The sequence below is a fragment of the Saccostrea cucullata genome, unplaced genomic scaffold, assembly GCF_032062105.1.
Source record: "Saccostrea cucullata isolate Sc308-1 unplaced genomic scaffold, CSIRO_AGI_Scuc_v1 ctg9582, whole genome shotgun sequence".
Taxonomy (NCBI): domain Eukaryota; kingdom Metazoa; phylum Mollusca; class Bivalvia; order Ostreida; family Ostreidae; genus Saccostrea; species Saccostrea cuccullata.
Window position 1 is genome coordinate 89,834 of NW_026929864.1, and position 17,667 is coordinate 107,500.

Below are 17,667 nucleotides of genomic sequence, written 5' to 3' on the forward strand. Positions count from 1 at the left end.
TTACGAAGGTACCTCTCTCTTTAAAACGTAGCTCGCTCTTACGCGGGTATATTGAGGAAGCATTCAATCATTTCTCGGAAAATATAGACCTTTTAAAGAAAATGAAGTTTCAAAATTTACCAAAGCCGCTGATAAAATGTAAACAATTGTTAAAAGATTGTCTAAGCCAAAGACGTGCACCACTTCCACGCCATCATGTGGCTGCTATTGATTGCAAAATGTTCCTTAAGGGTTTGCTTTTGTGTGCAGCCAAGTGAGACTCACTGAAAATAAAAACCTTAATATCTTTAAAAATAAGCCTTGGCAACACTTGAAAACTGGTCCATTTTATCTTCATAATGAAAACCATCTTTGGGTATATGCAGCTACATTGACACTTGCAGTAGTTTGCAGCTATGAAGTGCACAATACACCTTCAGGACTGCGCAGCCACAGATTTTAGCAGTGCATAAAAAAATCCAAAAAAATATGAAATAGTTAAATAAACAAAGTGGCTACAACTATTTGTGAAGAACCATTGTTTTAAATGAAAACTGACTACAAGAGGTACAATTCTTTAAATGCATACTTGTCAGTTCAACAAGAAAATGTTAGCCATGAAAGTAGTGCCAACCACATGGCAATGTGTTAAGAATAGAATTGAAGAGACTCACTGTTGTTCTATAAATAGCACTTTATATGAAAGCCCAAATTTATCTAAAGGATTACTCTATGATGTGTGCAAAACAGGGAAATTAATGTTAGAAAATTAATTTTCTCCTTAAAAAATATTTTTAATCAGATTTAAAATATGTAGGGTAATGAAAGTGTTCAATTTAAATGACACTTAGCCCACAATGTTTACTTGAGTCATATTGGTGTTCTTCAGATTTCTAAGACATTCTTAGCCCCCTTAATTCTTGTGAAAACAAATATGAGCCAATATTTTGGCCCCACTTAGGGGTCATAAGGCTACATCTAATCCAAAATTGATTCCACAACATGAGGTTATTTCATTATCAATATGGTTAACAAGGCTTATTCTGAAGAACAATGTTTACTTTTTTCCCACATGTATGTATATATGCATTGACCAGTTATATAAAATCTGATTCCAAAAGAAGAAAAAAAAATGAAAATATAAATAGGGAATATTCTAATATTATTAAAATTAGGTCTGGCCCATGATTTAGACCAACTTGAATCTTTTATATTTGATAATGCTTGCATTTAAATATAAGTTAATCATTACCCTGTTGCTCGTTAAAGGACAATTTTTTTTCAATACATATTCCCAAGCAAGACTTTGATACCCTATTTTAGGGTTTAATTTTCAGGGATGACAGATTAACAAAGTTAACAGACACAAGAGACCCTTTGATCAGAAAAGCTCCATAGAACCTTTTGCTAAGATGACCTAAGATACAAAAATGTCTTTGATTATTGAAAAAAGGTCACAAAGAAGAACAAAACAAAAGGATGATAAATGAACTTTTTTTTAATTCTTCATCACTTCCAGAATATTATATTTCTTTTAACATGTTAACCAGCAGATACAAGTTTGACTCATTTTTTAAAAGTTTCTTTAAAGATATAAGGTATAATTTCATTTTATAAATAAACTTCAATCTTAACAATGTAACTGGAGTATTAGGATATCTGAGACCTGTGTTCTAAGTACTGGTTTAAATGCACAAAATGTTTTTAAATCAGTCTTGAAAGCACTGAACAAGAACACATATAAATTAGGTTAAAAATCTTATTATAATATCCTTTACCAAGATCCCAAAATGTTCTTCATTGGAAACTTGTGGAAAGTTCATGTATGTATTTTTTGTTTATGGTCATCATATGATCTTTTTCAACGATGTTCGGAAAGTTCAACACATGTGTATATACTACCATGACATCAGAAATAACTTTCAAGTCACATTGTAATAAACTAGATCAGAGTCTTCATATGTTGCTAATATTTTCTCCAACACTGTTTTCCAAAAGATTAACTGTTGAGACAAACCAACAAGGACAAAACCTCTGTCATTAGAACCATTTCCACTTTATTTTTGAAATCTGTAAAATAATATAACATAACACTAAAAAAAACAATACAGTTGATCACTATCAAAGAAGAAAATTAAACTGAATGATAAATCTTTACATCATGACTAAGAAAAAAGCATTAAACGATAGACAAGTAAATTTCATGGTAAAAGGTTACACATTCCTCAGTAATTATGGTCACGTTGTAAATATTGGTCAAAACTGTTTGTTGCATTGGATATACATGTGTTTGGTGATCATGTCATCCTTCTTTGGGAAGTAAATGAGACAAGCATATAATATAATGTTCTTAAATGAGGCAAACAAGTTTCAGTACAAAATCTTAAGGTTAAATGACAAGGTCAAGATTTGATAGCAGAATTTTAAAAACCTGATATAATGACCTGTGTTAGTAAGCTACAAGATGATGATCAGAAACAGTCCCTCCAAAAAGAGATTGAAGATTTTCATAACTTAAGAATAACCTCTGATGTGACCTTTCTTCATCCAGACTGTTTACCTATAACAATTGTTGTTTACTGTTATTCAATGCAATATACATGTACATTGATTTATAACATGATATTATACATAAGGCTTGATTATTACTTAATTTGATATTACACTTAGTACATTGTACTGTGTTAAACTCTTATACTAAATTTACAGAATCATCTCATTGTGATATAAAACTCATCTCATACCTTATTATAGAACACCTACAAGGGAGGTTCATGGGAGGGCTCCAAAACAGGCATCAAATGAAGTACAGAAATTGGTAGTCCAGAGAAAATATCTGGGCAATGTTCCTTTTAGTGAAACAAGGCGTTCTGTAAACATGGTAAACATAGTTACAAAAAATTTTATAAAAAACTCCAAAGGAAATTCTTTTAATTAAGTCTAGCTGTTAAATAATATTAATCTTTGTTGAAGGGTGTCAGTGTTTTGACGGAATGGTATATATTTACAGAAAGTGAATCCCAGGTCTTAAAAGAATATAGTTTTGCTTCAGTATCTCAAACATCATTCGGCAGGGATGCTAAAGAATAGAATTATATGCAATTTTCATCTTTTTAAAAAAATAATGCTGGTAAGTTATATATTTGTTCAATTCTGCTGCTTTTTTCATTTGAGGAACTGTAACTGCCCGGACGCAGTCAGATAAACCCGGTCAATCAAACAAGGTCCAAAAACACCAGGAAACTGGTAGATCAAATTTATTGCGTTGACACAAGTGGTAAAAGGCTGTAAACAAATACAGAAAACAGAGTTACAAATATGAAGTAAACATAACAAGCAATACTCAATACTGAACTCTATACACAATGTACAGATGCATATTGACTAGTAACCATATACCTGTATGACTAATTGACTGATAAAATGACTTTAAACACAGTATTACATTTAATTAATACACCATGAATATAATCATAGGTACACCTGATATACAAGACTTAAGACTCAACTACCTATAGACTGACGATCGACTTCATAAAATGACAAGACTTTGATATATAAATGCCTAATCCGTTAAACCGCATAAGTTCATATATGAAAAAGACAAATAACTGGACAAATCTATTCAATTCCAATAAAGATTCAATACATATAAGGCATATTTTATCTAACTTTCAATGAATGTAAATTTGGCGCCAAACGATCACTGTAAACAATCATTCGTACACATCATGACAAATAATAGCTAAAAGATCCTACATTATTTCATGTCGTAGTAAATAACCTAGTCTATGAGTAATTTATCATAATCTAATATTCATAAATCACAAGTAAATGAAATATAAACAAGGTAAACTTACATCGTGGCACCGATACATCTGCCAAACAACCACGTTGGCTAAACCGGAAATGTACAAAACACAAAAGAGTGGGCGCACTAATAGCCCAAAAAATACTCATGCGGGGTACACTAAAACCCGTAAAAACATATAAAATCATGAAACAGGTAAAATCGAAATACATGTTACTTGACACTCCCCGTCTGATATTAATAATATCACTCAAATCAAATACAGAACAATGACAATGCAATGTTTAACATCATATCTAAACACACATCAACATCGTGACCAATAACAAGTTCAATCATCATCCTTTCTGCGCAGCAGCACAATGTCACTGGTTGGTCTGGTGTAGATCTTTCTGTCCCTGCCAACACGCACATCAACTTTGCGGACACGATTATCCGAACTCGTATACGCCTTGATGACGATTCCAATAGGCCATTCATTGCGGTAAGTAGACTTCTCGCTAAGTAATACGACGTCACCTTCTTCGAGGTTCCTTGACTCCTGCTTCCACTTCCTGCGAATTTGTAATGTCGGAAGATATTCGTTCCGCCAACGAATCCAGAACTGATCTGCGAGGTGTTGCACACATCTCCACTGTTTCTTGAAGATGTCCTTCCTGTTGAAGTCGTCCAACTGAAATGACCGCACTGTTTGATCCGTCTTCATGGTGAGTAATAAGGATGGTGTCAGTAGACATGGAATCTCAGGGTCATAAGACATGGGTGTAAGGGGTCTCGCATTGATAATGGATGAGACTTCGGCCATGAGCGTTGCCAGCACATCGTGTGTCAGGTTCTTCACATCCAGCAGCAATGAATCGAGAATGCGTCTAGCCACTCCTATCATTCTCTCCCATGCCCCACCCATGTGTGAGGCATGGGGTGGGTTGAAGACCCAGTTGATGCGATGTTCCGAGAGGTACTCTTGTATAGGTCTATCATCTACACTGATGACATTCGCATTCAAGTCTCCAGTAGAACCGACAAAGTTTGTTCCCTGATCAGAATGAATGATCTTCACTTCTCCTCGAATTGCACAAAAACGTCTGAATGCGTTAATAAAACAGGAAGAAGACATTTCTTCTAGCAGTTCGATGTGCACAGCACGCACAACCATACACGTACAGAGAAGTGCCCATCGCTTAGAGTTTACTTCTCCTCCACGAGTCTTGCGGGTAGCAATGGTCCATGGGCCAAAAACATCTATCCCTATGTATGTATATGGGGGTGCGGGGTCTAATCGATCAAAGGGAAGGTCAGCCATTTTCTGTTCCTCACGACAGCCTCTGAGTTTCCTGCATTTCACACAGTGATGAATACATGAGTTGACAAACCGTCGCCCACCAATCAACCAAAATCCTGCCCTCCTGACTGCTGCTTCTGTCATTTGACGCCCTTGATGACTGATCCTTTCATGAAAATGTCTGACAATCAAGACTTAAATGTGGTGCTTCGGTATGATAATAGGGTTTGTCTGTAGCATTGATAACTTTGATTCCTTCAAACGTCCACCAACGCGAAGAAGTCCATTATCGTCCAGATATGGCGAAAGGGCCAGAATACGACTTGACTTGTGGAGAGGTAGTCCATTTCTTAAAGCCACTATTTCTTTTGACAAGAAATGCTCCTGAATAGTTCTTATAATCACATGTTCAGCCTCCTCTGATGTTACACAAATCTGGTTTGATTCTGCTGTCCGTAAGCGAATGAACGTTTTCAAAGTGCGGATTGCTCTTGTTAGGCTTTTCCATGTAGAAAACTGCTCAAAATGGTCAGCCATAGGACGATTCTCCTCTAGAACATTGTCCTTGACATCAGTTTTCATACATCTCACCTCTTTGTCTTCCTTTGGGTTTACTAACAAGTATTCATGCTGATTGTCTTCAATCTCATGAGAAAACGAACCTCTTGGACCATTCAACCACAGACTTTGTTGCAGATTTCCAGCAGATATGGACCTAGTAGCTTCGTCTGCAGGGTTCTGTGTTGTAGGTATATAACCCCACTGGTCAGGACTTGAAGACTTTCTTATCTTGTCGACACGGTTCCTTACGTATGTGTAAAACCGCTTGGTCTCGTTCCCTATATAACCTAAAACAACTTTACTGTCCGTAAAGTATCTCACTTGACGAAATTCCACTCTGAGCTCATCTCTGATAATGTCACTGATTTCTGTCCCTAGTAAGGCGGTGCACAACTCGAGTCGTGGTATAGTGTGACCGTGTTTCGGAGCAACTTTGGCTTTCCCAAGCACGAATCCAAAGTGACGCTGACTGTTGTAAGTGGTGGTAACAACATATGCCACAGCTGCGATAGCTAGTTCAGAAGCATCTGTAAAAATGAATAAGTCACGGTCAGGTGATGACTCTAAAGAGTATGTTCTAGGGATGTTCACTTGTTCGAGAGAGCTTAAGCTGTTCCTCCATAACTGAAACTTTTTGCAGATTTCCTCAGGTAAGGGTTGGTCCCATTCAAGTGGTTGGGCCATGGCTTCGCGCAACAGCAGCTTTCCCTCAATAATCACAGGAGTCGCGAATCCTATAGGGTCATATAGGCCGTTGATTATTGAGAGCACACTGCGTCTTGTGAGTGGTTTGTGATTGGTGTGACTTAAAGTGACGCAAAATGTGAAAGTGTCTTTTTCCAGATTCCAACTTACTCCCAAGCTCCTCTGAATTGGGAGGTCATCACATTCAAAGTTAAGTTCCTTTAAATCTTTTGCGAGATCTTCCTTGTCAAAGGCTCTTAATACTTCACTGGAGTTGGAACATAATTTATGAAGTCGCAGGTTTCCCTCTTCCTGAAGTGCGTATTTAGCTTTCTTTAGAAGTGTTATTGCCTCCTCGACAGATCCATGTGATGAAAGTGCGTCGTCCACATAAAAGTTTTCATAGATGTAATCCTTAACATCTGTTCCAGCGGTTTTCTCTGCTACATCTGCTGTTTTCCTCAAACCAAGTGTTGCCACAGCTGGGCTTGGTCCGTTTCAAAAAACATGCACCTTCATTCTATAATCCACCAAAGGTTTCGTTATGTTATTGTCCTCGTACCATACAAAGCGTAAATAGTCTCTATGAGGAGGGTAAACAAGAAAACTGTAGAACATCTGTTGCAGGTCAGCAATCACTCCAATTTTCCCCAATCGAAACCTAAGTAGAACTCCAACCAAATTGTTCATGAGATTCGGTCCTGTCATGAGGACGTCGTTCAGGGAAATGCCTTGGTATTTCGCAGATGAGTCAAATACCATTCTGATGCGATCTTTCTTTTGCGGGTGGTATACTCCAAATATGGGTAAGTACCAATATTCTCTGTCGAGTTCAAGTGCAGGCGCCCTCTCTGCATGTCCGTCATCCAATAGAGCTTGCATGAATTCAAGGGCATGTTGACACTTTACTGGGTCCTTCTGCAGAGATGCATCAAAGTTCTGAGCTCGGTCAACTGCCTGCTTACGGTTGTTTGGAAGGGTAGTTCTCGAGTACTTAAATGGTAAAGGCGCAACCCAGTTGTGATTTTGATCTCGTTTCATCTCAAGGTCCATGAGATCCAGAAAACGTTGATCCTCTACCGACATGGACGGCTTGTTATCATCCTTCGTTGTTCTGAACAAAGAAGTTTCCTTGGTATAATCTACCTGAAGATAACTGTCACAAGGATCCATGGATGTAGGACGTCCATTGAGCTGGGTATGTGTTTTCATAGTGTTCACGTCATGAGGTATATGTTGACCATCAAGACAAGTCTCCCCAATAATAACCCATCCTAACTTGAGTCTCTGTGCATACGGTTGACCTGGTCGTCCAATTATCTGATCTAGAACATAATGAGCTGAAATTAGGTCACGTCCTATGAGCAAGGAAATTTTAGCTTTAGAGTCCAGTGCAGGTAGGTAGTCAGCAATACACTTGAGGTGTGGATAGTTTTCTGCAACCTCAGGTGTCGGAATTTCACTCCTGTTATTCGGTATCATATCACACTCTGTTAGAGTGGGTAATACGAATCGCTCAGTACCGCACAAAGATGTCACCACAAAGCCTTCTGCCCGCCTACCTGAAGTCACTACTTTCCCAGCACAACTGTTGATTGTATAGTTTTCAGAGTCAGTTCTTATGTTGAAGTGATCTAGTACATCACTACGGATCAAAGATGAATTACTCTGGTCGTCTATGATTGCGTAAACTTTCATAGACCTGGTCTGCGAGTTCACATCGTTCACATGAGAAATTTTCACAAGGACGATCTTTGCACATGACCTAGCAGGTCCTCCTTTACAAATCTCTGTGCAGCTTGAGAACACTTCTGATCTGGGTTGAGATTGCTCCCCGCCGTGAGTCACCACTCCACCATGTCTTGGGGCTGATTGAGTTGTCTTCACTGTAGGTGTGGGGACTCTGAACACATGCATAGCTGTGGAATGTGTAGTCTCGTTACACTCGGCACAATGGATCTTTGCTTGACAGTTCTTTCTGAGATGCTTAGCAGCACAGCAACGAAAGCATATTCCATTTTGTTTTAACAAGGCTTTACGGTCCTCGAATGGCTTATGTCGAAAGGCACGGCACTCGTCCAAAGAGTGGTTGGTTTTGTGTATGATACAAGGAATTGGACCATCGTCACCACTGGTCACAGAACTCACTGCTGTCTTTACTACTGATACTTTTGTCTTTGACGGGGTTCCATATGTGTTACTAATACTGGGATTCATATCAAAGTCAAAGCTTGGATCGTTAAACAGTTCTGCCATGTCATGAACGAAATCACAAAAGTATGTGAAAGGAGGAAACATCACTCCATGAACACGCTTGTAATTAGCAGCACGATCCCGCCACTTATTTTGTAGACTTGGTAGTAACTTGGCGACCGTAGGGTTGATTCCCATGGAAGTATCATATAAGCTCAAAAGAGCCGCATATTCAGGTTTCTCTTTCACTGCCCTTATCTCAGATAGAATGTCAGATAGTTCAAACAGCTTGCCTCTGTCCTTCACAGTCATCCTAGAAACAGAATTGAGTTTCTTCTTGAGCGCCACTTCAACTTTCTCAGGTGAGCCGTAACGACTGTCCAAGCGCTTCCATACTCTGTCGAGAGCTGTCTCGGGTCTTCCTGCGTTTGCCACTTTCAGACTTTGAACTTGCTTTGACGACTCGTCTCCTGTCCAGCGTAGTAATAAGTCAAGTTCTTCTGCCGGCGAAGTGCCTATCTCAGCTGTTACACTCTTAAAGGTATATTTCCAAGAAATGTAGTGCTCTGCTTTATCGTCAAACTTGTGAAGCCTTGCTGTAAGTAGCTCTCTCTTAACAAGATACTTTGCAAAGTCTACACTATGGGCATTGTCTACACATGGAGAAGTGTTTATGCACTGAGAGTTATTCACAAACTGAGTATTGTTCATACTTCCATTTGTTGTCAACGGTCGTTGATCCTGACTAGGAATGAATGGTGAGTCAGGGAGCGCATTCACATACTCCTCGGTTCTTCTTTGTACAGCTTCTTCACAATTGAATACGCTCGTGTTTTCAAGTTCTAAAGCTTCCTCATCGTCCACAGCTTGAAGTTGAGCCATAGCGATGGCGGCCTCCTTCTTCGCTGATAATCCTTTCTCCTGAGCATCCAGTTTTGCTTTCTGTATGATAACGTTCGCTTCATGAGTGGCCTTCTCTTCAAGCAGCTTGGATTCTTCCTCCAGGAATTCCAGTTGTTTCTTTGCTGTTTCTGCTGCTAGTCTTTGTTGTAGACGCACAGAGCTGACTGATGATCTACGTGATGATGTCGAAGGAGCTAAGGTCCTGTTCTTCTGAAGATTACCACTGGTGAGTTCCTCAAGTGAGTCTCGTGTAGAATCCGGCACTTGTAATCTAGAAGCCATGATCGGAAGATGGATCCTTTTACTGTAACTGCCCGGACGCAGTCAGATAAACCCGGTCAATCAAACAAGGTCCAAAAACACCAGGAAACTGGTAGATCAAATTTATTGCGTTGACACAAGTGGTAAAAGGCTGTAAACAAATACAGAAAACAGAGTTACAAATATGAAGTAAACATAACAAGCAATACTCAATACTGAACTCTATACACAATGTACAGATGCATATTGACTAGTAACCATATACCTGTATGACTAATTGACTGATAAAATGACTTTAAACACAGTATTACATTTAATTAATACACCATGAATATAATCATAGGTACACCTGATATACAAGACTTAAGACTCAACTACCTATAGACTGACGATCGACTTCATAAATTGACAAGAATTTGATATATAAATGCCTAATCTGTTAAATTGCTTAAGTTCATATATGAAAAGGCAATTAACTGGACAAATCTATTCAATTCCAATAAAGATTCAATACATATAAGGCATATTTTATCTAACTTTCAATGAATGTAAATTTGGCGCCAAACGATCACTGTAAACAATCATTCGTACACATCATGACAAATAATAGCTAAAAGATCCTACATTATTTCATGTCGTAGTAAATAACCTAGTCTATGAGTAATTTATCATAATCTAATATTCATAAATCACAAGTAAATGAAATATAAACAAGGTAAACTTACATCGTGGCACCGATACATCTGCCAAACAACCACGTTGGCTAAACCGGAAATGTACAAAACACAAAAGAGTGGGCGCACTAATAGCCCAAAAAATACTCATGCGGGGTACACTAAAACCCGTAAAAACATATAAAATCATGAAACAGGTAAAATCGAAATACATGTTACTTGACAGGAACAATTTATATATATCTAATTTAAATTACTTTTCCCCAATGACATCTTCATGCCTACACTAGCTGCAAATCAGAATGAGTATGGTCCAAAATGACTTATATATATATGTAGTACAATCTTGTGTGAATATCATTAGGGGACGACCATTTGATTCTGAGAGGGGGGGGGGGGGCTGGCAGATTTTGGAAATAAATAATCTGTCCCTGAAAATGTTGAAAATAAATAATCTGTCCTCCTCTGCAAAGAAAATAAATAATCTGACCTTGACTTATGATATTTAAATATTGTGAAAATACCTTTTCATTTACGTTCAATTTAACCTCAGAATCTTCAATTCAGCATTTCTTTTGGCTCGCTTCGCTCGCCATTTTAGAACCAAATAGGATTTAATATCAGATTACCAGACTGGATACTTGTAGTCAGTTGATCAGCATGGCAATGTGCACTCAGTAGATATGATGAATCATTTTAAATACAAGCCAATTCTTAAACACCACAAAAGATAAATTTTCTTGTCAAAGAAGTATACTTCCCAATAAATTAATACAAAGTATACAGTGGCGGATTGAAGGAAGGCATACATGTGTATGACTCCTCCCCTAAAATTTCAAAGTATTATATGAATAATATTAATATTGCCATAGTTTAGTACAATACCAATATTTCTGTGCCTTGTTCTACTCGTAAAATACACAAAAACCCAAGAGCTTCAGGGGGCTTCGCCCCCTTGGCCCCCTTCATTCAAAGTATGATATGACTAGTATTAATTATGTCATACTTTGGAACATAACTAACCAATTCCTACATAATTGTGCCTGGTTTTACTCTTAAAATACACAACAACCCACGAGCTTCAGGGGGTTTCACCCCTGGACCCCCTTCATTTAAAGTATGACATGACCAATATTAATTATGTCATACTTTGGTACATAATAACCAATACCACTACATGTATAATTGTCCTGGTTTTATTCTTAAAATACCCGAAAACCCAAGAGATTCTGGGGAATTTCCCTCCCTTGGCCTCCACCAGTGCTTCACCCAGGACCCACTGGGGGCTTTAAGGCGGCCCCAGACCTCTTGCTTGAGCGAAGTTGTACACGTCCCCCCCCCTCCAGAATAGTATATAAATGATTAGTCTTTTAGAATCAATCGATCAAGGTACGTAAGACAAAGAATAAAATAAATAATCTGTCCTCGATAATCTTGAAAATAAACAATCTGTCCTTGACAGGCATGAAAATAAATAATCCGTCTCAAAAAAATTTGCCAGCCCCCCCCCCCCTCCACTCAGAATCAAATGGTCGTCCCCTTATGTAAAGAATTATAATACTTTCACCAGGTGCATCTCTCTTCACAAAAAATAAAACAAAAAAAGAAATAACATTTGAATATATAAAAATTCTGATTTATAAATAACACAACTGATCTACCATATTTGTTGACTATATAGAGCCATTTCGCGTAGCCGTCATTGGACATTTAACTTTGTGTGACTGAGGCTCAATGAAGGATGATCCGATCTTACACAACTATTAATCGCTCATTAATGAAACCAAATTTATTCTACTCATAATATTTGAAACCCTGTTTTTAACTTCACAGTATTTTGAAACAATGACGAACACTTTTAGTATTTTGAAACAAAGTAACATTTATTAGTTCCCCGCTACCTAATCGTGGTCTGCAAGAACCACGTGGAAATTTTCGGATCCTCTTTATAATGTCTAACCTATTTAAAATTGATGTGCACCAGATCACAGTCTTTGCCATACTCAAAATGTATTATTGACACAGGGAACTATGTAAGATATCTGAGATAAGGCTCATAATTCACAATAAACACAAAAAATCGACTTACCAACTCCTACTTTCACTTTAGCCGAATATCGCTTGACAGACATCAGAAATAAACTACGCATAGCGAATATAGTTCTTAATTCCCAATCTTTACCGTCAACTCCTGTTGTCATGTTTTTGCCATCAACATTTATTCGCTATTTGTCTGGTTCTGGAGTGGTTTTAGAACAGCGCGGGTTTGCTAACGCAGCACACGGATCAGAATTCGGCGAATTAACACTTTTTTTTTTTAATAATATGTAACACTAATAAATCGGAAAAGTCATGGATAAAACTTTTGCTATCATTATGCATTCTATAGACTTCAATGGGACTTATACTACAGGAAGCACTTCACCACGACGTCACCACGTGACGTCTATAATTAGAAAAAATGCCTTAATGAAAAAGTGAAAAGTTCAACACTACCCCGGGGATAATTAATTTCAATCTGTAATAATAATTAGTTAAAAACATCTACGTACCATGAAAAGTGCTGCTAGAAACCTACCGTCCCATCACAGAAAAAAACTCAACTCAGCATAATTCTCATTAACTAATTATCAGTGTTACTTGCGTATGTTAATGTAGGTCATTACTGGTACATGCCTGACCAACAAAAACTCTAAAATTGAAAAATCAGAGACAAGATTTTCAGAGCAGCAGAAACAGTAGAATTTGTCACGTAAATCTTATGATATGTACCGTAGTTGAGAATACATGTACTGTAAATGTTGCATATATAAAAAATTTAAAAAGTGAAAAGTTCTCTTGTTTTCAGAATTTATATTTACATGTGAAAAAAAAAGAAAAGGAGATTGATATAGTTGGTGTGATGAGATGTTGGCAGGAACTTAGTAAAATGAAAGGAAGAACTTCCCTAAAATGATACTTGTGGGGGACAGTGTCTCATGGTGGGGGGGGGGGGGGGGGGCATTGTTTCAACTGACTTTACAGAATACAAAAGATCCATTGCAAACCTAATTATTAATTATATGCCAAACACTATGTTTAAAGTTTTCCATTGTTGGATATTTATGTTTAAATCCAAGATAACTTACTCAAGAGGATGGGATTTTTTTTTAAACCAATGTAATTTTTCTCAAGTTTAAAGCCGTGTTTCATAAGTTTTAAAAGAAAAAAATCAGAAGGGGGGGGGGGGGGTAAATTTTTGATTTCATTCAAAGTATCTGTAGTTTGCAGTTGCCCATGGATAAAATAAATAATTATACAAAGTAACAAGTTGAAATGAGTGAAATATTATGAATGTCCTGCTTGTTTTAGTTTCATTTCAGAATTTTTCAAGTTTGACCAAATCTTGAAAAAGTAAGAGCCACAAGGTTTTGCAATTATTTGACATAGCATTACAAAATGCATTATATTTTTGCAACATCATAAAGATGCAAATTTAAGATGCCAAAAAAATTTAGTTCACATTCACATTTAGCTCATTACACAGGTTTTATAAAAGAGTAAATAAGTGTAGTTTTGGGAATATTGTTACGTTAAACGCAGCCATTTTGGTTAAAAATCTGGTATTCCTGTCTCCATGGTAACAAATCTTGCATTCCTGTTTCCATAGTAATAGAGAATGGATAGGGGAAATCTTATTTCATATTAGTTTCAATCTAAGGGGATAGTTTCAGGAAACTTGAAACATGCCCTGGTTAGTCTACATGTACTTCAAAATTGACAATTTTACGGAAAAGGGGGGGGGGGCATTTTGTGCAGGTCTTCACAGTTCTCCTATCTAAGAACATATTTACATGTATTAATGCTCTTGGAAATGGGATGTGAATATTTTTACATGACCTTTCTCCTAGATATGGACTAATTTTACTGTAAATGACATCAAAACAGATAGAAAGGAACATTTCTTTTCTATATGAACTTAATGAAATGTGCATATGTTCCTTGAAATACGGAAATTTTGCAAATTTTGGGTAATTTTTCATCAGCTTTTGAAAAAAAAAATGTTTAAGTGTCCCATAAATATTTTAATGTGTTTAAACTAACCCATGTACCATCTATACAATGCACTCTTTCCTGAATTTCAAATCAGTGTGCAAAGCATTAAAAAATCGCTTTGAAAAAGGGCCTAAAATGGTAATTTTCTCAATTTGGCAAAATGCCAAAATCCCCAAAGCTAAGCGTTGTTAAGCATTATGTAGAATTACAGTTTTTAAACTAGATGCTGTCATGAGACAGTAATACCCGCACTAAGGTGTTTACCTCTAAATACACACTCCTTCACATTGGACTTTCCAAGGAAAAAGTCAAAATATTTCTATAATTATCACCGTACATGCATTCGTCTAATTGAGCATAAAATTTTCACGTGACCATATGATCTATGAGCCTCACATATGTATTTTGTATACTTAATTCATTACCAGTCTGAAATAACAGAATTTAATTAATGAAGTAAATTACTTAATTAGATTCTGATAAATAATTTGCCAATAATTTGGAACTTTTTAAAATTTACTTTCTCAATGTCATGAAATATTAATAGTACAAAGCATTTTTGATAAATTTATCAAAATGTGCAAACTGATTTTAGTACTTGGTCAGAAAAAAAAACCCATTGAAAGTACAACTTGATTAATTTGTCAATGCCTATCCCCCCACCATCACACACACACACTCTCTCTCTCTCACATTTTTTAAAATAGACGTAGATGGCAAAGTTATGTTAAATATCATTTATTATGATAGTTTGAAATTTGTTCTTGTACTAAAAAGTTTTACGTGTGAACATCTTATTTTCTACATTCACATTGGGTTTGCATCACATTATCATATTTTTAGATTTCACCACTCGGCACACCTCGGCCGATTCATAAATTATCTAATGAAGGCGACGGAATCGGCAAAGGTTTGCCGAATGAAATTATTTAGCACATGTATGCTGACGATGCAGTGCGGTCAGTTAAAATCAGTTGTGTTTTAATTGGATTATATGGATTATATTTCATGAATTCGTTGTCTGGACCTATGGCATTCGGTAAGTACATGATTTAGTATAGATTGCATAAAAATAAATATATGCAAATGGTTAGGTTGAAGTTCAAAAAGGGTCAAAGATCATCGCATGCCACAGTCGACAAATTTCACATTGTCAAGTTATCTCCCGTTGTGGACATTCAGTATATCCAGCCGCAGATCCAGATTTTTTTTCCCGAAAGGAGGGGTGTCACACCTCAGTCAAAAAAAAAAAATCCAGCCCAAGATTTCCTGAGAAGCAAATTAAAAATAATAATAAAAACAATGATGGTGGGGTTCCTGTTTTCTAAGAGGGAGGATGTCCAAAGTCATTTTTATTCTCTTCAGTAAATAGTCTTATCTAAATAACTGCAAATTCCGGAGGGGGGGGGTGATCTCCCTAGCCACTGAATCCCTGTACCTGAAATGACAATTGATGTTATGACTCCATAAAAGTAGAAAAAATTTCCATTTTACTATAAAATTATACATATTTTGTTTCCTGTGTTTATGTCTGTTTGTCTGTCCACAGAAACTTTAACCTTGCCCACAAGTTTTAAGTGGATCGGGCTATACAAATGGCTTCAACATTTCATAGGTAAATTTCTTTTGGCAAATTCTTTCAATGGGTAAAACCACTTTTGACCTCTTGACCTTGGAGTTTGACCCACTTTTACAAGAAAAATACCTTAAACTTGGCTTAAGTTTAAACAGGTGGTGCTAGGACTTTCATGCTCTAACATGTGTAATCATTGTGAACTTTCAACAGGTATAAATATTTTTGATTTGACCCTAGAGTTGAACCCAATTTAACTTTAACCTTGGCAATAACTTTTGAACAGGTGAGGAAGTAGTCCGAAGTACTAGGGATTTCTCTCTTATTTCACATGTGTATTCCTTGTGACAAGACTTTCCCTTTGATACCAACAATTTTGACCCTTTGACCTTGACCTTGGAGTTTGACTTACATTTGGGAAACTTCAACCTTTGCCAAAAGCTGCCATAACAGTTGCTGTCACAACAAACAAACAAATTACTCAGAAAAACCCCACAGTATTCATGTACATATTTTATATACAACAGATATACTTCTGATCATATCTCTAGTTCTCCCTTGAATCACACGTGGTGATATATATATTTTAAAAATAATTATTATAAGAGTTGAAAAGGTTGTGCATATTAAAATATACTAAGCTCTGTAGATGAATTAGATATACCTGTTTAGCTTTATTTTGCTACCCAAAGCCCTTTGATTAACTATTTACAAGCATACTGTTTTCTGAAATGTACTGTTTTCTGTCGTCCATCTGTTTGTCTGCAAACTTTTCACATTCTTAATTTCTTAAGAACCACTAGGCCAATTTCAACCAATTTACATGTAAATATGCAGGGGAATTTTTCCAACATAAATCTTCTCAAGAACAGCAATGACATTTATTGTCCCTCATTTTCGCTAAAGCTAGGGGACATTAAATCTCATTTGTTTGTCAGTCTGTCCATCTGTCACAATAAATTTAACCTTGCATTGTCATAATAGTCATATTTTTTGAATGAGAAGAGACAGGACTTTTATATTAAACATGTGTATTAGTATTTAACTGGGACAATACCATTCTAAATACACTATGATTTTTATTACCCATGACCTTGAAGTTTGACCTACTGTCATAAACAAATTAATTGTTTTAAATTGATCATTTTGAAAGAGAAATGAAAGGGCATTCATATTACCTGTGAAAAGACCTTTCCAAATGTATCATGACTTTTTGACTCTGTGACCTTGACCTTGAAGCTTAACTTACTTTTCAATATTGTTGTATTTCCTTTTCATTGAGAAGAGATACGACTTTCACATTTCAAGTGTAAATACCCATAACAAGATGATTCCCAACAATCTTGGGCCAACATGCTATGATTTTTTACCCCTTGACCTTGATGTTTTACCAAATTTCAAAAGAGTGAACTCTCCCAAAAGAGGATTACGCCACTGTGTAAAATGAAATAGGAGTTTAGGGAAGACGGGGCTTTTTGTATAAAAAAAACGTCATTTTTCGACCCCCATTTGACCCCCGGGGCAAAATCAAAATTCCGAAATCTTACTACATATCTACATGACACCACCAACCATCTCTTAAAAGATGATTAGGCTGCTGAATAAAATGTAGAAGGAGTTCAGGGAAGATGGGGCTTTTTGCATAAAAAACGTCATTTTTCGACCCCCATTTGACCCCCCGGGGAAAAATCAAAATTCCGAAACCTTACTG

The 17,667-nt window shown here is 36.6% G+C and overlaps 1 long non-coding RNA gene across 1 annotated transcript; it reads right to left on the reverse strand.

The window, feature by feature from the left end:
- Positions 1–1,493: 1,493 nt before the first annotated feature.
- LOC134282340 (uncharacterized) lies at positions 1,494–12,469 on the reverse strand. Its single transcript, XR_009995272.1, has 4 exons — positions 12,438–12,469; positions 2,724–2,849; positions 2,424–2,539; positions 1,494–2,049 (listed from the first exon to the last, which is right to left on the reverse strand). It is a non-coding gene; the product is annotated as an uncharacterized LOC134282340 (long non-coding RNA).
- Between the last annotated feature and the right edge of the window lie 5,198 nt (positions 12,470–17,667).